This window comes from Ranitomeya imitator, chromosome 7 (assembly GCF_032444005.1).
Source record: "Ranitomeya imitator isolate aRanImi1 chromosome 7, aRanImi1.pri, whole genome shotgun sequence".
In the NCBI taxonomy this organism is placed as follows: domain Eukaryota; kingdom Metazoa; phylum Chordata; class Amphibia; order Anura; family Dendrobatidae; genus Ranitomeya; species Ranitomeya imitator.
In genome coordinates this window covers 89,021,207-89,045,199 of record NC_091288.1, presented here as the reverse complement: position 1 = coordinate 89,045,199, position 23,993 = coordinate 89,021,207, and the positions used below count along the sequence as shown (strand labels likewise).

Sequence of the window (23,993 nt, the reverse complement as noted above, 5' to 3'; positions counted from 1 at the left end):
CTGAAAAAAGCAAAAAGAAATCAGTGGGAGATTAATATTGCCCTTTCTGCTTGTGTGCCACTCCTGACTCCTGGGTGTGCCATCTCTGTCTTTCAAATAGTGGGCACTGGGCCATAGAAAGCCTATTTTTTTTTTTATTGTGTTTCTAAATTCTCCCTGAAAAAATCAAAAAGAAATCAGTGGGAGATTAATATTGCCCTTTCTGCTTGTGTGCCACTCCTGACTCCTGGGTGTGCCATCTCTCTCTCTCAAATAGTGGGCCATAGAAAGCCTATTTTTTTTATTGTGTTTCTAAATTCTCCTTGAAAAAAAAAAATCAGTGGGAGATTAATATTGCCCTTTCTGCTTGTGTGCCAGTCTTGACTCCTGGGTGTGCCATCTCTCTCTCTCAAATAGTGGGCCATAGAAAGCCTATTTTTTTTTTTTTATTGTGTTTCTAAATTCTCCCTGAAAAAATCAAAAAGAAATCAGTGGGAGATTAATATTGCCCTTTCTGCTTGTGTGCCAGTCTTGACTCCTGGGTGTGCCATCTCTCTCTCTCAAATAGTGGGCCATAGAAAGCCTATTTTTTTTTATTTGGTTTCTAAATTCTCCCTTAAAAAAATTTAAAAAAAAAGTGGGAGATCAATATTGACATTTCTGCTTGAGTGACAGTCCTGCGCGTGTGGCATCTCTCTCATTTGGTGCCACCGAAAACAGAATGTGTAACATTGTGCCTGATTTTCCTTGCGGTCTCACCCACCTGTAAAGGGATATCTAAATCATACTGAAGTTATAGCTCACCGTGTAAGTTGTTTGACAGCAACAAATACCGTTATTTTGGTGGAAGAGGTCGTGGCCGTGGGCGTTCATTGTCAGCTGTTAATGATGGTAGTGGTAGTGGAGCATCAGGTGGTCGTGGGAAAAAAAATATTGCACCTAAGTCTGGAGCTGTGGAGCCAGGTTCGTCGTCTGGCTACAGAAGGCCTCGAACGCTCCCTTTTCTGGGAGTAGGAAAACCGCTTTTAAAGCCGGAGCAGCAAGAGCAAGTTTTGGCTTACCTTGCTGACTCAGCCTCTAGCTCTTTTGCCTCCTCTTTTGAAACTGGTAAATGTAAAAGCAGCGCGTCGTTAGTGGATGTTCACGGTCAGGGACAAGTCGCTTCCTTGTCCTCTTCAGCAAAAACAACAGCAGAGAAGGATGCAGCAGGCGACACAACGGGTTACTCCATGGAATTCTTTACACATACCGTCCCTGGCTTAGAAAGTGAAGCAGTTAACAGGCCATGCCCATTACAAGTTGAATCTGACATGGAGTGCACTGATGCACAGCCACAGCCAGACTACTATGCTGGTCCTTTGACTCAGACCACAACATTGCCCTCGCAGGGTACTGATCCAGAATCAGACCCTGATGAGACTATGTTGCCCCATCACGAACGCTCTACCACCGACTTACACGGTGACACAGACGAAGTTGCGCACGAGCTAGAAGAGGAGGTTATAGATGACCCAGTTGTTGACGCCGATTGGCAACCATTGGGGGAACAGGGTGCAGGCGGCAGTAGTTCTGAAGCGGAGAAGGAGGGGCCGCAGCAGGCATCAACATCGCAACAGGTTCCATCTGCCGGGCCCGTAGATGGAACAAAACGCGTGGCAAAGCCAAAAACTGTTGGAGGACAGCGTGTCCATCCGGTTAAAGCTCAGTCTGCAATGCCTGAAAAGGGATCCGAGGCTCGAAAGAGTGCAGTCTGGCATTTTGTTAAACAACATCCAATTGATCCGCACAAAGTCATCTGTCAAAAATGTTCAACTACCTTAAGCAGAGGTCAGAATCTGAAAAGTCTGAATACAAGTTGCATGCATAGACATTTAACCACCATGCATTTGCAAGCCGGGACTAACTACCAAACGTCCCTTAAGGTTGTAGCACCCTCGGCCAATGAAGCTACTCACCAACGCTACATCCCTGCCGTCACTGTAAGGCCACCATTTTCCGCACCACCTGCAGTATCTGTGCAGGTTTCTTTGCCAGGCCAAAGCAGTCAGGGTCAGGGAATCACCAGTTTCGTAGTAGGAAACACTGCATCTAGGGCACAGGCGGAAACAATACCGTCTCCAACCGTCTCTCAGTCTGCCATGTCCACCGGCACACCCGCTAGTTCCACGATCTCCAGCTCTCCAGTCCAGCTCACCCTACATGAGACTCTGGTTAGAAAAAGGAAGTACTTATCCTCGCATCCGCGTACACCGGGTTTGAATGCCCTGTGTTATGATCAGGCAATTCAGCACCACAATGGACATAGAAGTCAGAGCACATACAGTGACCTGACAATAACCCAAAAACATAGAACGAGCTCTGAGACGTGGGAACTCTGCTGACCGCAATCCCTAATCCTCTCCAACCACACTAGAAGCAGCCGTGGATTGCGCCTAACGCTCCCTATGCAACTCGGCACAGCCTAAGAAACTAGCTAGCCTGAAGATAGAAAATAAGCCTACCTTGCCTCAGAGAAATACCCTACCGGTTAGTTGAAAGTGAAGCTTTCAAAGCCATGATGGACTACGCTGTTCCACGCTACGAGCTACCCAGTCGACACTTCTTTTCGAGAAAAGCCATCCCAGCCCTCCACCAGCATGTTAAAGAGCGCATCGTCCATGCACTCAGGCAATCTGTGAGTACAAAGGTGCACCTGACAACAGATGCATGGACCAGTAGGCATGGCCAGGGACGTTACGTGTCCATCACGGCACACTGGGTGAATGTGGTGGATGCAGGGTCCACAGGGGACAGCAATTTTGGGACAGTTCTGCCTAGCCCACGGTCTAGGAAACAGTTGGCTGTAGGCGTTTGCACCCCCTCCTCCTCCTCCTCGTCCTCCTGCAGAAGCGAGAGCTCGTCCACAGATCGCAGTCGCCCAATCACTCCATCCGCAGCTGCCACTGTTGCACACCAGTTGTCCCATTATGGGGCAGCTACTGGCAAGCGTCAGCAGGCTGTATTGGCTATGAAGTGTTTGGGCGACAACAGACACACCGCGGAAGTTCTGTCCGAGTTCTTGCAGAAAGAAACGCAGTCGTGGCTGGGCACAGTAGATCTTGAGGCAGGCAAGGTAGTGAGTGATAACGGAAGGAATTTCATGGCTGCCATCTCCCTTTCCCAACTGAAACACATTCCTTGCCTGGCTCACACCTTAAACCTGGTGGTGCAGTGCTTCCTGAAAACTTATCCGGGGTTATCCGACCTGCTCCTCAAAGTGCGCGGACTTTGCTCACATATCCGCCGTTCGCCCGTACACTCCAGCCGTATGCAGACCTATCAGCGGTCTTTGAACCTTCCCCAGCATCGCCTAATCATAGACGTTGCAACAAGGTGGAACTCAACACTGCACATGCTTCAGAGACTGTGCGAACAGAGGCGGGCTGTAATGTTTTTGTGGGAGGATACGCATACACGGGCAGGCAGTAGGATGGCAGACATGGAGTTGTCAGGTGTGCAGTGGTCGAAGATACAAGACATGTGTCAAGTCCTTCAGTGTTTTGAGGAATGCACACGGCTGGTTAGTGCAGACAACGCAATAATAAGCATGAGCATCCCCCTAATGCGTCTGCTGATGCAAAGTTTGACGCACATAAAAAATCAGGCGTCTGCAGCAGAGGAACAGGAAAGCCTTGATGACAGTCAGCCATTGTCTGGTCAGGTCAGTGTACAGGATGAGGTAGCGGGCGAAGAGGAGGAGGACGAGGAGGATGATGGGGATGAGTATATTTTTAATGAGGAAGCTTTTCCGGGGCCACTGGAAATTGGTGGCGTGGCAAGGCTGGGTTCTGGTTTTTTGAGGGACACAAGTGACGTAGATTTGCCTGAAACTGCCCCTCAACCAAGCACAACCGCTGATTTGACAACTGGAAGTTTGGCCCACATGGCGGATTATGCCTTACGTATCCTCAAAAGTGACACACGCATTACTAAAATGATGAACGATGACGATTACTGGTTGGCCTGCCTCCTTGATCCTCGCTATAAAGGCCAATTGCAAAATATTATGCCACATGAGAACTTGGAACTAATATTAGCAACCAAACAATCAACTCTTGTTCACCGTTTGCTTCAGGCATTCCCAGAACACAGCGCCCGTGATCGTTCTCACACGAGCAGCAGGGGGCAGCAGAACAGAAGTGTTAGAGGTGCAGAAATCCGAAGTGGCGTTGGACAGAGGGGTTTTCTGACCAGGTTATGGAGTGATTTTGCTATGACCGCAGACAGGACAGGTACTGCTGCATCAATTCAAAGTGACAGGAGACAACATTTGTCCAGTATGGTTACTAACTATTTTTCATCACTTATCAATGTTCTACCTCAACCGTCATTCCCATTTGATTACTGGGCATCCAAATTAGACACCTGGCCAGAATTGGCAGAATATGCATTGCAGGAGCTTGCTTGCCCGGCAGCTAGTGTCCTATCAGAAAGAGTATTCAGTGCTGCAGGTTCAATATTAACCAAAAAAGGACTCGTCTGGCCACCCAAAATGTTGATGATCTAACCTTCATTAAAATGAACCACAACTGGATTTCGAATTCTTTTGCCCCACCTTGCCCGGCCGACACCTAGCTTTCCTATGACAAGGTATTGCCTGTGGACTACTCTGAATGACTTTACCAATCTCGTAATTTGCAGCAGCTGATTGTCCAGCATACGACATGTTTACACCTCCCTAAATGGCCAAACTCCCCACACGGGGCCGTGGTATCGCCACTTGGCGCAAGCACCCGTGAGAGTGCTGTTTGTCTGAAGAGGTGGGTGTGCCCGCTTTTGGTCTACGGCACTGCCACTGGGTCCCTCATAGTACAATAAAGTGTCTCTGGCGGTGGTGGTGCGCACCCAACGTCAGACACACTGTTGTAACATGAGGGGCCCTGGGCATGTACCGCCGGCCACAAGAGAGTTCACCCACCCCCAGCTCAAACATTGCTCTACCACTTGCACAATTATCTCTCACAGTTACACCTATGTTTAGTCTATGCGCTGACATCCGTAAATTACTGCCACTGACAATACCATTGTGTTGACATGTATCATGGTACTTAACATAGTCAGGGGCAGTGTCCTATATTTACCCAAGTAAATACTTTGTGCAAAATTACTAGGTCTGAAACTATGCAGAGGAGCCCAACCCTGTACCTAATGATTGCACCCTTTTGGTTTTTCTTTTTGTTGTAATGCGAGACATTAACATGTATTGATTTTTTGGGACTACTAACTGGCAGACACTCATTACAATCGGCCGCTGCTGACAACACCAATGGTGCCCACTGCCTGTGTACCCCTGCAAGAGAATTCAAAGTGCCTACAGCCCAATTTTATTATGTTAGGCCTTCGAAGCCTGTCTGCGGTCCCTCCTTCCACTAGGCCTCCACTGACCTGTCTACTGCTGCCCGTGTTCCCCTGGAACCAATGTTAAAGTGCCTACAGCCCTAATTTATTATGTTAGGCCTTTGAAGCCTGTCTGCGGTCCCTCCTTCCACTAGGCCTCCACTGACCAGTCTACTGCTGCCCGTGTACCCCTGGAACCAATGTTAAAGTGCCCACAGCCCTAATTTATTATGTTAGGCCTTCGAAGCCTGTCTGCGGTCCCTCCTTCCACTAGGCCTCCACTGACCTGTCTACTGCTGCCCGTGTTCCCCTGGAACCAATGTTAAAGTGCCTACAGCCCTAATTTATTATGTTAGGCCTTCGAAGCCTGTCTGCGGTCCCTCCTTCCACTAGGCCTCCACTGACCAGTCTACTGCTGCCTGTGTACCCCTGGAACCAATGTTAAAGTGCCCACAGCCCTAATTTATTATGTTAGGCCTTCGAAGCCTGTCTGCGGTCCCTCCTTCCACTAGGCCTCCACTGACCTGTCTACTGCTGCCCGTGTTCCCCTGGGACCAATGTTAAAGTGCCTACAGCCCTAATTTATTATGTTAGGCCTTCGAAGCCTGTCTGCGGTCCCTCCTTCCACTAGGCCTCCACTGACCAGACCACTGCTGCCTGTGTACCCCTGGAACCTATTTTAACCCCTTTCTGCCATTAGACGTACTATTGCGTCCATGTGGGGTGGGCTTTACTTCCCAAGGACGCAATAGTACGTCATATGCGATCGGCAGCGCTCACGGGGGGAGCGCCGCCGATCGCGGCCGGGTGTCAGCTGTTTATCGCAGCTGACATCCGGCACTATGTGCCAGGAGCGGTCACGGACCGCCCCCGGCACATTAACCCCCGGCACACCGCGATCAAAGATGATCGCGATGTGCCGGCGGTGCAGGGAAGCACCGCGCAGGGAGGGGGCTCCCTGCGGGCTTCCCTGAGACCCCCGGAGCAACGCGATGTGATCGCGTTGCTGCGAGGGTCTCACCTCCCTCCCTGCTCAGTCCAGCTCCGGATCCAAGATGGCCGCGGATCCGGGTCCTGCAGGGAGGGAGGTGGCTTCACAGAGCCTGCTCAGAGCAGGCACTGTGAAGGCTGCAGCGCTGCATGTCAGATCAGTGATCTGACAGAGTGCTGTGCAAACTGTCAGATCACTGATCTGTGATGTCCCCCCCTGGGACAAAGTAAAAAAGTAAAAAAAAAAAATTTCAAATGTGTAAAAAAAAATAAAAAAAAATATTCCAAAATAATGAAAAAAAAAAATAAAAATATTATTCCCATAAATACATTTCTTTATCTAAATAAAAAAAAAAAAACAATAAAAGTACACATATTTAGTATCGCCGCGTCCGTAACGGCCCGACCTATAAAACTGGCCCACTAGTTAACCCCTTCAGTAAACACCGTAAGAAAAAAAGAAAAAAAACGAGGCAAAAAACAACGCTTTATTATCATACCGCCGAACAAAAAGTGGAATGACACGCGATCAAAAAGACAGATATAACTAACCATGGTACCGCTGAAAACGTCATCTTGTCCCGCAAAAAACGAGCTGCCACACAGCATCATCAGCAAAAAAATAAAAAAGTTATAGTCCTGAGAATAAAGCGATGCAAAAATAATTATTTTTTCTATAAAATAGTTTTTATCGTATAAAAGCGCCAAAACATAAAAAAATGATATAAATGAGGTGTCGCTGTAATCGTACTGACCCAAAGAATAAAACTGCTTCATCAATTTTACCAAACGCGGAACGGTATAAACGTCTCCCCCAAAAGAAATTCATGAATAGCTGGTTTTTGGTCATTCTGCCTCACAAAAATCGGAATAAAAAGCGATCAAAAAATGTCACGTGCCCGAAAATGTTATCAAAAAAAACATCAACTCGTCCCGCAAAAAACAAGACCTCACATGACTCTGTGGACCAAAATATAGAAAAATTATAGCTCTCAAAATGTGGTAACGCAAAAAATATTTTTTGCAATAAAAAGCGTCTTTCAGTGTGTGACGGCTGCCAATCATAAAAATCCGCTAAAAAACCCGCTATAAAAGTAAATCAAACCCCCCTTCATCACCCCCTTAGTTAGGGAAAAATTAAAAAAATGTATTTATTTCCATTTTCCCATTAGGGCTAGGGTTAGAGTTAGGGCTAGGGTTAGGGCTAGGGTTAGGGCTAGGGTTAGGGTTAGGGCTAGGGTTAGGGTTAGGGCTAGGGTTAGGGCTAGGGTTAGGGTTAGGGCTAGGGTTAGGGCTAGGGTTAGGGCTAGGGTTAGGGCTAGGGTTAGGGCTAGGGTTAGGGCTAGGGTTAGGGCTACAGTTTGGGTTGGGGCTAAAGTTACAGTTAGGGTTTAGATTACATTTACGGTTGGGAATAGGGTTGGGATTAGGGTTAGGGGTGTGTCAGGGTTAGAGGTGTGGTTAGGGTTACTGTTGGGATTAGGATTAGGGATGTGTTTGGATTAGGGTTTCAGTTATAATTGGGGGGTTTCCACTGTTTAGGCACATCAGGGGCTCTCCAAACGCGACATGGCGTCCGATCTCAATTCCAGCCAATTCTGCGTTGAAAAAGTAAAACAGTGCTTCTTCCCTTCCGAGCTCTCCCGTGTGCCCAAACAGGGGTTTACCCCAACATATGGGGTATCAGCGTACTCAGGACAAATAGGACAACAACTTTTGGGGTCCAATTTCTCCTGCTACCCTTGGGAAAATACAAAACTCGGGGCTAAAACATATTTTTTGTGGGAAAAAAAAAGATTTTTTATTTTCACGGCTCTGCGTTATAAACTGTAGTGAAACACTTGGGGGTTCAAAGTTCTCACAACACATCTAGATTAGTTCCCTGGGGGGTCTAGTTTCCAATATGGGGTCACTTGTGGGGGGTTTCTACTGTTTAGGTACATTAGGGGTTCTGCAAACGCAATGTGACGTCTGCAGACCATTCCATCTAAGTCTGCATTCCAAATGGCGCTCCTTCCCTTCCGAGCTCTGCCATGCGCTCAAACGTTGGTTTCCCCCAACATACGGGGTATCAGCGTACTCAGGACAAATTGGACAACAACTTTTGGGGTCGAATTTCTCCTCTTACCCTCGGGAAAATACAAAACTGGGGGCTAAAAAATAATTTTGGGGGGAAAGATTTTTTTTTTAAATTTTCACGGCTCTGCGTTACAAACTGTAGTGAAACACTTGGGGGTTCAAAGCTATCACAACACATCTAGATGAGTTCCTTAGGGGGTCTAGTTTCCAAAATGGTGTCACTTGTGGGAGGTTTCTACTGTTTAGGTACATTAGGGGCTCTGCAAATGCAATGTGACACCTGCAGACCATTCCATCTAAGTCCTCATTCCAAATGGAGCTCCTTCCCTTCCGAGCCCTCCCATGCGCCCAAACAGTGGTTCCCCCCCACATATGGGGTATCAGCGCACTCAGGACAAATTGGACAACAAATTGTGGGGTCGAATTTCTCCTGTTACCCTCGGGAAAATACAAAACTGGGGGCTAAAAAATAATTTTTGTGGGAAACAATTTTTGTTTTATTTTTACGGCTCTCCATTATAAACTTCTGTGAAGCCCTTGGTGCGTCAAAGCGCTCAGCACACATCTAGATAAGTTCCTAAGGGGGTCTACTTTCCAAAATGGTGTCACTTGTGGGGGGTTTCTACTGTTTAGGTACATTAGGGGCTCTGCAAACGCAATGTGACACCTGCAGACCATTCCATCTAAGTCTGCATTCAAATGGCACTCCTTCCCTTCTGAGCCCTCCCATGTGCCCAAACAGTGGTTCCCCCCACATATGGTGTATCATCGCACTCAGGACAAATTGGGCAACAAATTTTGGGGTCCAATTTCTCCTGTTACCCTCAGGAAAATACAAAACTGGGGGCTAAAAAAATAATTTTTGTGGGAAAAAAATTTTGTTTTATTTTTACGGCTCTGCATTATAAACTTCTGTGAAGCACTTGGTGGGTCAAAGTGCTCACCATACCTCTAGATAAGTTCCTTAGGGGGTCTACTTTCCAAAATGGTGTCATTTGTGGGAGGTTTCAATGTTTAGGCACATCAGTGGCTCTTCAAACGCAACATGGCGTCCCATCTCAATTCCTGTCAATTTTGCTTTGAAAAGTCAAACGGCGCTCCTTCCCTTCCGAGCTCTCCCATCCACCCAAACAGTGGTTTACCCCCACATATGGGGTATCAGCGTACTCAGGACAAATTGTACAACAACTTTTGGGGTCCAATTTCTTCTCTTACCCTTGGGAAAATAAAAAATTGGGGGCAAAAAGATAATTTTTGTGAAAAAATATGATTTTTTATTTTTACGGTTCTACATTATAAACTTCTGTGAAGCACTTGGTGGGTCAAAGTGCTCACCACACCTCTAGATAAGTTCCTTAGGGGGTCTACTTTCCAAAATGGTGTCACTTGTGGGGGGTTTCAATGTTTAGCCACATCAGGGGCTCTCCAAACGAAACATGGCGTCCCATCTCAATTCCAGTCAATTTTGCATTGAAAAGTCAAATGGCACTCCTTCGCTTCCGAGCTCTGCCATGCGCCCAAACAGTGGTTTACCCCCACATGTGGGGTATTGGCATACTCAGGACAAATTGTACAACAATGTTTGGGGTCCATTTTCTCCTGTTACCCTTGGTAAAATAAAACAAATTGGAGCTGAATTAAATTTTTTGTGAAAAAAAGTTAAATGTTCATTTTTATTTAAACATTCAAAAAATTCCTGTGAAGCACCAGAAGGGTTAATAAACTTCTTGAATATGGTTTTGAGCACCTTGAGGGGTGTAGTTTTTAGAATGGTGTCACACTTGGGTATTTTCTATCATATAGACCCCTCAAAATGACTTCAAATGAGATGTGGTCCCTAAAATAAAATGGTGTTGTAGAAATGAGAAATTGCTGGTCAACTTTTAACCCTTATAACTCCCTAACAAAAAAAAATTTTGGTTCCAAAATTGTGCTGATGTAAAATAGACATGTGGGAAATGTTACTTATTAAGTATTTTGTGTGACATATCTCTGTGATTTAATTGCATAAAAATTCAAAGTTGGAAAATTGCGAAATTTTCATAATTTTCGCCAAATTTCCGTTTTTTTCACAAATAAACGCAGGTACTATCAAATAATTTTTACCATTGTCATGAAGTACAATATGTCACGAGAAAACAATGTCAGAATCACCAGGATCCATTGAAGCGTTCCAGAGTTATAACCTCATAAAGGGACAGTGGTCAGAATTGTAAAAATTGGCCCGGTCATTAACGTGCAAACCACCCTTGGGGGTAAAGGGGTTAAAGTGCCTACAGCCCAATTTTTTTTATGTTAGGCCTTCGAAGCCTGTCTGCGGTCCCTGTTGTGGATTCTGTTTTTGGGCTCCCTCTGGTGGTTACAGATGGTACTGGGTGACTTGTGTTCTCTGCGGTCTCTGGTGTCCACCTGTTCTATCAGGATATGGGAGTTTCCTATTTAACCTGGCTTTCTTGTCATTTCCTCGCCGGCGATCAATGTAATCAGTGTGTCTTGTTACCTCTGCTTTCCGCTTCAGTAATCTTCAGGACAAGCTAAGTTTTTGATTTTCCTGTTCCACGTTTTGCTTTATTTTTGTTTTTGTCCAGCTTGCAGTTATGTGATTCCTTGTTGCTGGTTGCTCTAGTGGGCTGATATTACTCCTCATGTTCCATGAGTTGGCACATGAGTTCAGGTAATTTCAGGATGGTTTTTGTAGGGTTTTTCGCTGACCGCGCAGTTCACTTTTGTATCCTCTGCTATCTAGTTTTAGCGGGCCTCATTTTGCTGAATCTGTTTTCATTACTACGTATGTGCTTTCCTCTCATTTCACCGTCATTACATGTGGGGGGCTGCTATTTCTGTGGGGTGTTTCTCTGGAGGCAAGAGAGGTCTTTGTTTCTTCTAATAGGGGAAGCTAGTCCTTCGGCTGGCGCGAGACGTCTAGAATCATCGTAGGCACGTTCCCCGGCTACTGCTAGTGTTGTGAATTAGGTTCAGGATCGCGGTCAGCTCAGTTTCCATCACCCTAGAGCTTGTTCTGTTTTTTGTGTGCTTGTCCTTTTGTGATCCCCTGCCATTGGGATCATGACAGTATCGCCGGCCCGAAAAGTGGTAATCATATTGGCTGAAGTAGGAGGAAAAGTAGTCTGAGGAAGTTTTTTTTTTTTTTTTTTTTCCCTTCCCTCAGAGTTTGCTGCGTCTTACCTCCTATTAATCCTTGAATGGCTCTGACCTCAGCTGTTTATCATGGACGTCCAGAGTTTGGCTTCCAGCCTGAATAATCTTGCTGCTAAGGTTCAAAATATACAAGATTTTGTTGTACATGCTCCTATGTCTGAACCTAGAATTCCTATTCCAGAGTTTTTTTCTGGAGATAGATCTAGTTTTCTGAATTTTAGGAACAATTGCAAGTTGTTTCTTTCTTTGAAATCTCGTTCCTCTGGAGACCCTGCTCAGCAAGTCAAGATTGTAATATCTTTCCTGCGGGGTGACCCTCAGAATTGGGCATTTGCATTGGCACCAGGGGATCCTGCGTTGCTCAATGTGGATGCGTTTTTTCTGGCATTGGGTTTGCTCTATGAGGAACCTAACCTAGAGATTCAAGCTGAAAAAGCTTTATTGGCTCTCTCTCAGGGGCAAGATGAAGCAGAATTATATTGTCAGAAATTTCGGAAATGGTCGGTGCTTACTCAGTGGAATGAGTGCGCTCTGGCTGCAGGATTCAGAGATGGCCTTTCTGAGGCCATTAAAGATGTTATGGTGGGGTTCCCTGCGCCTACAGGTCTGAATGAGTCTATGACTATGGCTATTCAGATTGATCGGCGTTTACGGGAGCGCGAACCTGTGCACCATTTGGCGGTGTCTTCTGAACAGGCACCTGAGACAATGCAATATGATAGAATTCAGTCCAGAAGTGAACGGCAAAACTATAGGCGGAAAAATGGGTTGTGTTTTCATTGTGGTGATTCAGCTCATGTTATATCAGCATGCTCTAAACGCACAAAAAAGGTTGATAAGTCTGTTGCCATTAGTACTTTACAGTCTAAGTTCATTCTGTCTGTGACTCTGATTTGTTCATTATCAGCCATTTCCGTCGATGCCTATGTGGATTCAGGCGCTGCCCTGAGTCTTATGGATTGGTCATTTGCCAACCGCTGTGGGTTTAGTCTGGAGCCTCTGGAAGTCCTTATTCCTTTGAAAGGAATTGACTCTACACCTTTGGCTATGAATAAACCTCAGTACTGGACACACGTGACCATGCGTATGACTCCCGTTCATCAGGAGGTGATTCGCTTCCTGGTACTGTATAATTTACATGATGTCTTAGTGCTTGGTCTGCCATGGTTACAAACTCATAACCCAGTCTTGGACTGGAAAACGATGTCTGTGTTAAGCTGGGGATGTCAGGGGGTTCATGATGATGCACCTCCGATTTCTATCGCTTCATCTACTCCTTCTGAGGTTCCTGTATTTTTGTCTGATTATCGGGATGTTTTTGAGGAGCCTAAGCTCAATTCGCTTCCTCCTCACAGGGATTGCGATTGTGCTATAGATTTGATTCCTGGCAGTAAATTTCCTAAAGGTCGTTTGTTCAATCTGTCAGTGCCAGAGCATACTGCTATGCGGGATTATGTTAAGGAGTCCTTGGAAAAGGGACATATCCGTCCATCTTCGTCTCCTTTGGGAGCAGGTTTTTTTTTCGTGGCCAAAAAAGATGGTTCCTTGAGGCCTTGTATAGATTACCGTCTTTTGAATAAGATTACGGTCAAATATCAGTATCCTTTGCCATTGTTGACTGATTTGTTCGCTCGCATTAAAGGGGCTAAATGGTTCACTAAGATTGATCTTCGGGGTGCGTATAATCTTGTGCGGATTAAGCAGGGTGATGAGTGGAAAACCGCATTTAATACGCCTGAGGGCCATTTTGAGTATTTGGTGATGCCTTTTGGACTTTCTAATGCTCCTTCTGTCTTCCAGTCCTTTATGCACGATATTTTCCGTGAATATCTGGATAAATTTATGATTGTGTATTTGGATGATGTTTTGGTTTTTTCTGATGACTGGGAGTCCCATGTTCAGCAAGTCAGGAAGGTGTTTCAGGTCCTGCGGGCCAATTCTTTGTTTGTAAAAGGTTCAAAGTGTCTCTTTGGAGTCCAGAAGATTTCTTTTTTGGGGTATATTTTTTCCCCTTCTACTATTGAGATGGATCCCGTCAAGGTTCAAGCTATTTGTGACTGGACGCAGCCTACATCTCTTAAGAGTCTACAGAAGTTCTTGGGCTTTGCTAATTTTTATCGTCGTTTCATAACTAATTTTTCTAGTGTTGTTAAGCCTTTGACGGATCTGACTAAGAAGGGTGCTGATGTTGCTGATTGGTCTCCTGCGGCTGTGGAGGCCTTTCAGGAACTTAAGCGCCGGTTTTCTTCTGCTCCTGTGTTGCGTCAGCCAGATGTTTCGCTTCCTTTTCAGGTTGAGGTTGATGCTTCTGAGATTGGAGCGGGGGTGGTTTTGTCACAGAGAAGCTCCGATTGCTCGGTGATGAAGCCATGTGCGTTCTTTTCTAGAAAGTTTTCGCCCACTGAGCGGAATTATGATGTTGGTAATCGGGAGCTTTTGGCCATGAAGTGGGCATTTGAGGAGTGGCGTCATTGGCTTGAGGGTGCTAGACATCGTGTGGTGGTCTTGACTGATCACAAAAATCTGATTTACCTTGAGTCTGCCAAGCGTCTGAATCCTAGACAGGCTCGTTGGTCACTGTTTTTCTCCCGTTTCGATTTTGTGGTTTCATACCTGCCAGGTTCAAAGAATGTGAAGGCGGATGCTCTTTCTAGGAGTTTTGTGCCTGATTCCCCTGGAAATTCTGAGCCCACTGGTATCCTTAGGGATGGGGTGATTTTGTCGGCTGTCTTCCCAGACTTGCGACGTGCTTTGCAGGAGTTTCAGGCGGATAAACCTGATCGTTGTCCGCCTGAAAGACTGTTTGTTCCGGATAATTGGACCAGTAGAGTCATCTCCGAGGTCCATTCTTCTGCGTTGGCAGGTCATCCTGGAATATTTGGTACTAGAGACTTGGTGGCCAGGTCTTTTTGGTGGCCTTCCTTGTCGAGGGATGTGCGTTCTTTTGTGCAGTCTTGTGAAGTTTGCGCTCGGGCTAAGCCTTGCTGTTCTCGGGCCAGTGGATTGTTGTAACCTTTGCCTATCCCGAAGAGGCCTTGGACGCACATTTCCATGGACTTTATTTCGGATCTCCCTGTCTCTCAAAAAATGTCCGTCATCTGGGTTGTGTGTGACCGCTTTTCTAAGATGGTTCATCTGGTACCCTTGCCTAAGTTACCTTCCTCCTCTGAGTTGGTCCCTCTGTTTTTTCAGAACGTGGTTCGTTTGCATGGGATTCCGGAGAACATTGTTTCTGACAGGGGATCCCAGTTTGTGTCTAGATTTTGGCGGACGTTCTGTGCTAAGATGGGCATTGATTTGTCCTTTTCGTCTGCATTCCATCCTCAGACGAATGGCCAGACGGAACGAACTAATCAGACCTTGGAAACTTATTTAAGGTGTTTTGTTTCTGCTGATCAAGATGACTGGGTTACCTTTTTGCCGCTTGCCGAATTTGCCCTTAATAATCGGGCTAGTTCTGCTACCTTGGTTTCTCCTTTCTTTTGTAATTCGGGGTTTCATCCTCGTTTTTCCTCTGGTCAGGTGGAGCCTTCTGATTGTCCTGGAGTGGACATGGTGGTGGATAGGTTGCATCAGATTTGGAGTTATGTGGTGGACAATTTGAAGTTGTCCCAGGAGAGGGCTCAGCAGTTTGCTAATCGCCGTCGCCGCGTGGGTCCTCGACTTCGTGTTGGGGACTTGGTGTGGTTGTCTTCTCGTTTTGTTCCTATGAAGGTCTCTTCTCCTAAGTTCAAGCCTCGGTTCATCGGTCCCTATAGGATCTTGGAAATTCTTAACCCTGTGTCGTTTCGTTTGGATCTCCCGGCATCGTTTGCTATTCATAATGTGTTCCATCGGTCGTTGTTGCGGAAGTATGAGGTACCTGTTGTTCCTTCGCTTGAGCCTCCTGCTCCGGTGCTGGTGGAGGGAGAATTGGAGTATGTTGTGGAGAAGATCTTGGATTCTCGTGTTTCCAGATGGAAACTTCAGTATTTGGTCAAGTGGAAGGGTTATGGTCAGGAGGATAACTCTTGGGTGGTTGCCTCTGATGTTCATGCTGCTGATTTGGTCCGTGCATTTCATAGGGCTCATCCTGGTCGCCCTGGTGGTTCTCGTGAGGGTTCGGTGACCCCTCCTCAAGGGGGGGGTACTGTTGTGGATTCTGTTTTTGGGCTCCCTCTGGTGGTTACAGATGGTACTGGGTGACTTGTGTTCTCTGTGGTCTCTGGTGTCCACCTGTTCTATCAGGATATGGGAGTTTCCTATTTAACCTGGCTTTCTTGTCATTTCCTCGCCAGCGATCAATGTAATCAGTGTGTCTTGTTACCTCTGCTTTCCGCTTCAGTAATCTTCAGGACAAGCTAAGTTTTTGATTTTCCTGTTCCACGTTTTGCTTTATTTTTGTTTTTGTCCAGCTTGCAGTTACAGTATGTGATTCCTTGTTGCTGGTTGCTCTAGTGGGCTGATATTACTCCTCATGTTCCATGAGTTGGCACATGAGTTCAGGTAATTTCAGGATGGTTTTTTGTAGGGTTTTTCGCTGACCGCGCAGTTCACTTTTGTATCCTCTGCTATCTAGTTTTAGCGGGCCTCATTTTGCTGAATCTGTTTTCATTACTACGTATGTGCTTTCCTCTCATTTCACCGTCATTACATGTGGGGGGCTGCTATTTCTGTGGGGTGTTTCTCTGGAGGCAAGAGAGGTCTTTGTTTCTTCTAATAGGGGAAGCTAGTCCTTCGGCTGGCGCGAGACGTCTAGAATCATCGTAGGCACGTTCCCCGGCTACTGCTAGTGTTGTGAATTAGGTTCAGGGTCGCGGTCAGTTCAGTTTCCATCACCCTAGAGCTTGTTCTGTTTTTTGTGTGCTTGTCCTTTTGTGATCCCCTGCCATTGGGATCATGACAGGTCCCTCCTTCCACTAGGCCTCCACTGACCTGTCTACTGCTGCCCGTGTACCCCTGGAACCAATGTTAAAGTGCCCACAGCCCTAATTTATTATGTTAGGCCTTCGAAGCCTGTCTGCGGTCCCTTCTTTCTACTACTCCTCCACTGACCAGACCACTGCTGCCCGTGTACCCCTGGAACCTATTTAAAAGTGCCTACAGCCCAATTTTTTTATGTTAGGCCTTCAAAGCCTGTCTGCGGTCCCTTCTTTCTACTACTCCTCCACTGACCAGACCACTGCTGCCCGTGTACCCCTGGAACCTATTTTAAAGTGCCTACAGCCCAATTTTTTTTATGTTAGGCCTTCGAAGCCTGTCTGCGGTCCGTTCTTTCTACTACTCCTCCACTGACCAGACCACTGCTGCCCATGTACCCCTGGAACCAATTATAAAGTGCCTACAGCCCAATTTTTTTATGTTAGGCCTTCGAAGCCTGTCTGCGGTCCCTTCTTTCTACTACTCCTCCACTGACCAGACCACTGCTGCCCGTGTACCCCTGGAACCTATTTAAAAGTGCCTACAGCCCAATTTTTTTATGTTAGGCCTTCGAAGCCTGTCTGCGGTCCGTTCTTTCTACTACTCCTCCACTGACCAGACCACTGCTGCCCGTGTACCCCTGGAACCAATTATAAAGTGCCTACAGCCCAATTTTATTATGTTAGGCCTTCGAAGCCTGTCTGTGGTCCGTTCTTTCTACTACTCCTCCACTGACCAGACCACTGCTGCCCGTGTACCCCTGGAACCAATTATAAAGTGCCTACAGCCCAATTTTATTATGTTAGGCCTTCGAAGCCTGTCTGCGGTCCGTTCTTTCTACTACTCCTCCACTGACCAGACCACTGCTGCCCGTGTACCCCTGGAACCAATTATAAAGTGCCTACAGCCCAATTTTATTATGTTAGGCCTTCGAAGCCTGTCTGCGGTCCGTTCTTTCTACTACTCCTCCACTGACCAGATCACTGCTGCCCGTGTACCCCTGGAACCTATTTAAAAGTGCCTACAGCCCAATTTTTTATGTTAGGCCTTCGAAGCCTGTCTGCGGTCCCTTCTTTCTACTACTCCTCCACTGACCAGACCACTGCTGCCCGTGTACCCCTGGAACCTATTTAAAAGTGCCTACAGCCCAATTTTTTTTATATTAGGCCTTCGAAGCCTGTCTGCGGTCCGTTCTTTCTACTACTCCTCCACTGACCAGACCACTGCTGCCCGTGTACCCCTGGAACCAATTATAAAGTGCCTACAGCCCAATTTTATTATGTTAGGCCTTCGAAGCCTGTCTGCGGTCCGTTCTTTCTACTACTCCTCCACTGACCAGACCACTGCTGCCCGTGTACCCCTGGAACCAATTATAAAGTGCCTACAGCCCAATTTTATTATGTTAGGCCTTCGAAGCCTGTCTGCGGTCCGTTCTTTCTAATACTCCTCCACTGACCAGACCACTGCTGCCCGTGTACCCCTGGAACCAATTATAAAGTGCCTACAGCCCAATTTTATTATGTTAGGCCTTCGAAGCCTGTCTGCGGTCCTTCCTTCCAATAGTTCTCCACTGACCAGACCAATGCTGGCCGTGTACCCCTGGAACCCAGCTGAAAGTGCATGGAGCCTCCTTTTTTTCTTTGTTTTATATTTAGAAAGCCCAGATGAACTACGCTGTACCATGGTTCAAGCTACCCAGTCGACATTTCTTTTGCGAGAAAAGCCATCCCAGCCTTGCATTGTCATAGCACTCAGGCAATCAAACAGTAGAAAGGTGCACCTGACAAGAGACGCATGGACCAGTAGGCATGTCCACAAAAAGTTACGTGTCCATTACGGCGCACTGGGTTAATGTGTTGGATGCATGGTCCACAGGGGACAGCCTACAAAGTCTGTCTGCAGTCCCTAATTCAAATTGTCCTCCGCTGACCACACCACTGCTGCACGTGTACCCCTGGAACCAATTTTAAAGTGCCTACAACCTAATTTTGTTATGTTAGGCCTACTACGCCTGTCTGCGGTCCCTCCTTCCAATACTCGTCCACTGACCACACCACTGCTGCCCGTGGACCCCTGGAACCTATTTTTAATTTCATAGAGCATCCTTTTTTTAATAGTAGGCGTACAAAGTCTGTCTGCGGTCCACTATTGAAATTGTCCTCCACTGCCCAGAGCAATGCTGCCTGTGCACCCCTGTAACCTTTTTTAAACTGCAGTGAGCCACATTTTTGGTTTAAGGCCTACTACCTGTGTCTGTCTGCGCCACTCAATACAGCTGTCCTCCTTTGAAAAAAGCAGAGCGTCAATAGTCTTGTTTTCAGCCTCTAGGAATTTTAAAACTGCATTGGGGCTACTATTTTGGTAGGGCCTACTAACGGTGTCTGCCGCCCCAAGGTGTGCCCCAGGTTTCCGCTCCATTGCTTCGATCTTCCTACTCTCGTTTAGTAGTTGTTGCAAACTACACTGCATTAGGCCTACAAATTGGGTATGGGGTGTAGAGACGGTGTGTCCCACTCCAAGGTGTTCCCCAGGTTTCCTCGCCATTGCTTCGGTCTTCCGACTCTCGTTTAGTAGTTGTTGCAAACTATACTGCATTAGGCCTACAAATTGGGTATGGGGTTTAGAGACGGTGTGTCCCACTCCAAGGTGTTCCCCAGGTTTCCTCGCCATTGCTTCGGTCTTTCGACTCTCGTTTAGTAGTTGTTGCAAACTAAACTGCATTAGTCCTACAAATTGGGTATGGGGTGTAGAGACAGTGTGTTCCACTCCAAGGTGTTCCCCAGGTTTCGTCCACATTGCTTCGATCTTCCTACTCTCGTTTAGTAGTTGTTGCAAACTACACTGCATTAGGCCTACAAATTGGGTATGGGGTGTAGAGAGACGGTGTGTTACACTCCAAGGTGTTCCCCAGGTTTCATCCACATTGCTTCGATCTTCCTACTCTCGTTTAGTAGTTGTTGCAAACTACACTGCATTAGGCCTACAAATTGGGTATGGCGTGTAGAGAGACGGTGTGTTACACTCCAAGGTGTTCCCCAGGTTTCGTCCACATTGCTTCGATCTTCCTACTCTCGTTTAGTAGTTGTTGAAAACTACACTGCATTAGGCCTACAAGTTGGGTCTGGGTTGTAGAGACGGTGTCCTCCGCTCTAAGGTGTTCTCCAGGTTGCCTTTCCATTGCTTCAATCTTCATGCTCGTGTTAAGTAGTTGTTGAAACAACACTACATTATGCCTACAAGTTGGGTCTGGGTCATAGAGACGGTGTCTTCCGCTCCAAGGTGTTCTCCAGGTTGCCTCTCCATAGCTTCGATCTTCTAGCTCTCGTTAAGTAGTTGTTGAAACAACACTGCATTAGGCCTACAAGTTGGGTCTGGGTTGTAGAGACGGTGTCTTCCGCTCCAAGGTGTTCTCCAGGTTGCCTTTCCTGAGCTTCTATCTTCAGGCTCTTGTTAAATGGTTGTTAAATGGAACAACTGCATTTGGCGTACTAGTTGGTTTGGGGCCTACTAACAGTGTCTGCCGCTCCTTGCTGTTCTCCTGGTTTCCTGTCCTGAAATTCCATTTTCAGGCTCTCGTTAAGTAGTTGTTAATGTTAGACTGCATTTGGCCTACTAGTTGGGTTGGGGCCTACTATCGGTGTCTGCCACTCCTTGCTGTTCTCCTCCACTGAACAAAGCTGTGCCGCCTGTTTACTACTGTTGCCAATTTTGAACTGCATTTCGACTACTTACTTATTTGGGCCTACTCTCTGTGTCAGCCTCTCATTCCAGTTGTCCTCCACTGCAATGCCCCCTGGTTAGTCCTGTGTTACCAATTTTGAACTGCATTTAGCCCACTTTATTCTTTGGGCCTATATCTGTGTTTCCTCCTCATCCTGCCCATTGCCCAGCCAGTGACAGATGAGTCTGCTGGTACATTGACCCATAACGCAACATTCCCCGTGCACGCTACACAGCAAGATTGTGACCCTGCTGAAAGTCAGGTTCCTCTTCCCGCATACCATACCACCTTACACGGGGACAAAGAGGAAGGTGCAGATGAAAGTGCAGGTTCCTTCATCAGGTGGGGGGAGGAATACTAGTTGGCGACGTCACTGGCACAGGGCCTCTCATAGTACGCAAAAGTGTTGCTGCCGGTGGGAGGCGCCCCCGCCGTGCAAACACACCACTGTACTTTGAGGGGCCCTGTGCCAGTGCCAATGCCAACGAGTGGGCCCCCCCTGCTTGCTCAGGATCACAGCACTTGCAAAGTTGAAATTCTTACCTCTCCCTGCTCCACTGCCGTGACGTGGTCCAGATTTACTGGGCCCACTAATTACTTGAACCAGCCCTACCCCCCCACAACTTTAGCCAAATGACCCCCAATTTCAAATGCCTTCCAATTATTATAAGCTAAATTACGATTGACAAGCTTCTGTAACAAGAATGGATGTTTTTGCCATTAAAATGGGCAGTGTAGGTGTTTTCCTGGCCTCCACTCACTGCCGACTATGCTCCCCCATTGACTTGCATTGGGTTTCGTGTTTCGGGCGATACCCGACTTTTCGCGATAATCGGCCGATTCCACTCGACTCGACTTTTAAGATAGTCGGGTTTCGCGAAACACGGCTCGACTCTAAAAAGGTCAAGGTAGCTCAACCCTACTGTACACTCCTCAGCCCTCCATATAGTATAATACACTCCTCAAAGTGCTCCATATAGCATAATACACTCTTCGTAGTGCTCCATATAGTATAATACACTGCTCCGTCCTCCATATAGTATAATACACCCCTCATAGTCCTCCATATAGTATAATACACTCCTCAGTCCTCCATTTAGTATTATACACTCCACATAGTCCTCCATATATTAAAATATACTGCTCAGTCCTCCATATAGTATAATATACTCCTCATAGTGCTCCATATAGTATAATGCACTGCCATCGTCATCCATGTTGTACAATTCACTTCCCATAGTATGATGCACCCTAGTTCTTCATATAGTATAATATATTCCCCATAGTCCTCGATTCAGTATAATGCAGCCCACATATAGTATAATACAGCCACCCCACAGAGTATACTGCAGCCCTGCCATACAATACAATGTAGCCCCAATAGAATATAATGCAGCCCCCATCATAGTGTAATGCAGCCCCTCCATACAGGGGCAGTGAGAAAGACACAAGCAAATGGTGACTAGGGGGCAGGGGAGAAGGACACAAGGGGGCTAGGGGAGACAGGCACATGGGTAACATAGGGGGGCTAGGGAGCAAGGAAGACAGACACAAGGGGACACATGGGGGCTAGGAGGCAGGGGAGAAGGTTACAAGGGGACTAGTGGGCAAGGGAGACTGACACAAGGGAACAAGGGAGACTGGCACAAGGGGACACACAGGGACTAGTTGGCCAGGGAGACTAACAAGGGGACACACAGGGACTAATGGGCAAGGGAGACTGGCACATGGGGACAAGGGACATAAGCATAAGGGGACAAGGGAGACAGGCGCAAGGGGACACACAGGGACTAGTAAGCAAGGGACACTGACACAAGGCTACACATGGGGACAAGGGATACAAGCACAAGGGGATTCATAGGAACTAGGAGGAAGGGGAGAAGGGCACAATGGGACACACGGGAACTAGGGGGCAAGTGAGACAGGCACAAGAGGACACAAGGGGACTCCGAGGGCAGAGTAGATAGGGACGCAAGGGCTGCAAGGGGACAGAGGAAGACGGGGGGAGACTTGGGAGGAGGGAAGAAGGTGGCACAGGGATTACAAGGACAGGGTAGATGGAGAACACACGGTGAGAAAGGGGTCAGGGGAGACTTGAGAGCAGGGCAGACGAGTCACACGGGGACAAGGGGCAGGGAACGCATGGGGGTGCAGGAGGACTCAGGGCATGGGAAATGGGGAGCATTGGGGGACCAGGGGAGGAGGAACAAGGTGTGTACGGGGGGCCCGGAGGAGCACAATGACCTGAACCTGGCGACATACTAGGACATGGGGCACGAGAGAGCAGGGAGGAAATGGGGCTGGGGTTACAGGGGGCCAGGGACGCTGGGGGCCGAGACGGCGACACACGGGCAGCAGACACTCCTCACTTCTGCCGGTCTCGTACACCTCCATGTTCATCCCCGGATCCTCCACATGGCTGAGCCGCTGCGGCATCCCCCTCCTGGGCAGCTCAGTCCATGTGCCCCCCACTAGCTCCGGAGCTGCCTGTTCCAGGTCCCAGCAGCCGCCACAGGCTTTGCCAATATGGCGGCCACCATCATCTGTGCAGATGCTGCACTGCCTGGGCCCCGCACACAGCGGGTGCGCGATTAAGTGATGTAATCACGCACCCGCAGTGTCAGAGGCAGAGGGGAATGATGGGAGAGGGAGCATCAGCTGACGCTCTCTCCTCCATCATTGCTTTGAACTGTACCGGCATCATAGACGCTGGTATAGTTTACTGCGGCGGCTGCGACGGGGGGAGTCGTGTGCCTCTGACCTGTTGGGCCCCTGATGCCAGACCCGGTTGCAGCGGCGACTGCTGCGACCGTGGTAGTTACGCCCCTGCCTCACACACACTACAGATATCACACACACACACACGCACACACACTACAGATATCACCCACACTACAGATATCACACACACTATAGATATCACACACAAACACACACCAGTTCATACACACATCTCACATTCTTCTCTCTGATAAAGGAGAGGCTGATATAAACGTGCAGCTCCTCAGCTTCTCGTGCTTGCACAGCTCGAGTCTGTCCCGCACCTCCCCTGCTCTCGCCTTCTGTCCCGGGGCTGCAGAGCAGGAGAAGCTGTCTCACCGTGCTGACTGGAGCTGCTTCCTACCTATCTCTCACATACGCCGGCCGCCCCCTGCCTCTAGATACACCTCGGACTGTTCCATGCGGGAGGGATCTCCTGCACTGCAACATGGTGTTGGGTGCCTCTGACCTGCCGGGCCCGGTTGCAGTGACGACCGCTGTGACCGTGGTAGTTACGCCACTGGTCCCATACCTAGAGACCAGTCACTTGGAGCAGCGCTGGATCTTCTAACTGTATTTTCCCTGAAACCCGAGTGTGTCAGAGGAAAACATTCTTGGCTACAATTGTGCAGCCAAGCTCTGATTATGCCTGCCTATGATTGAGGCAGCATTAATCTAGTGACAATGAGAAAGGAAAGACTGGCACTTCTCAGAACGCATACCTTTTGCTGTGATCAGGGGAGACTTCGTAGCAGCTGGCCAACCTCGTGGCAGACAGGTGCTCATCCAGAACAAAGTATGTCCTGGATGCAAACGGTAGGAAAAAAAAAAGAGGTGGCACTCTGATGTACGTGGATATCCTTAGTGAAGGTTATGATCAGTTGAAGCAGGAACCTCGCTCCGCGACTCCTTGTGTTGATTGTGTGACCAAGCAATAAAGTTCAGTAAGTACTGTATATCCAGGTGCATTAGAGTGCCACCTCATTTTTTTCCTACCATTTAATCTAGTGACAGGTTGCCCTTCAACAAG

At 47.6% G+C, this 23,993-nt stretch overlaps 1 protein-coding gene across 2 annotated transcripts in view; it reads left to right on the top strand.

The window, feature by feature from the left end:
* LOC138644800 (aldehyde oxidase 1-like) overlaps positions 1-23,993 on the top strand; it is a 252,342-nt gene that overhangs the window by 109,701 nt on the left and 118,648 nt on the right. The window lies entirely within an intron of this gene.